At 34.2% G+C, this 523-nt stretch overlaps 1 long non-coding RNA gene across 1 annotated transcript; it reads left to right on the top strand.

The window, feature by feature from the left end:
• LOC104774846 lies at positions 1-523 on the top strand. Its single transcript, XR_765541.1, has 3 exons — positions 1-26; positions 297-395; positions 509-523. It is a non-coding gene; the product is annotated as an uncharacterized LOC104774846 (long non-coding RNA).

Here is a 523-nt window from a genome sequence, read left to right as displayed (position 1 = left end):
CTTTTCTTAAAGAGTTGAGAGAAAAGGTGATTCTCTTTCGTTCTTTTTTAAATGTTGATGGAAATCTTTATGCAAGGCTTACAATTCAAAATCTTGTTACGCATTGCTAGATATGAGAAAAATTGTTGATTTGGCAGGTATTCTAGAATTTGTAAGCATCTATTTACTTTGAATTTAGCATTTTGTAGTAACCACATATCTACTTCGTGTTTGAATCATTTGATGTTGTCTTAATGAAATGATAATGGTCTTTCTACGTTTTGTTTATATGCTGTCCCAAATCCTGTCGTCTTCAGGTCTCAAGTCTTGAAAGTCTTATGTCGAGAAATCAGGAGATGGTTGTGAAGACTCAAGGCCCAGCAGAAGGATTTACTTTACCATTCATTCTACTTGAGGTACTTTGAATCCCTTGTCTTCCTTAGTTTCATGTTTAGTCTCTTGTCTTCCTTAGTTTCTTTTTCATGTTTTCGATATCTTTATCTGTCTCCATCTCAAAATCTCTCTATAGACAAATCCTCACGCA

Source organism: Camelina sativa, unplaced genomic scaffold, assembly GCF_000633955.1.
Source record: "Camelina sativa cultivar DH55 unplaced genomic scaffold, Cs unpScaffold06094, whole genome shotgun sequence".
Taxonomy (NCBI): Eukaryota; Viridiplantae; Streptophyta; class Magnoliopsida; order Brassicales; family Brassicaceae; genus Camelina; species Camelina sativa.
This window is presented reverse-complemented; position numbering and strand designations above follow the sequence as displayed.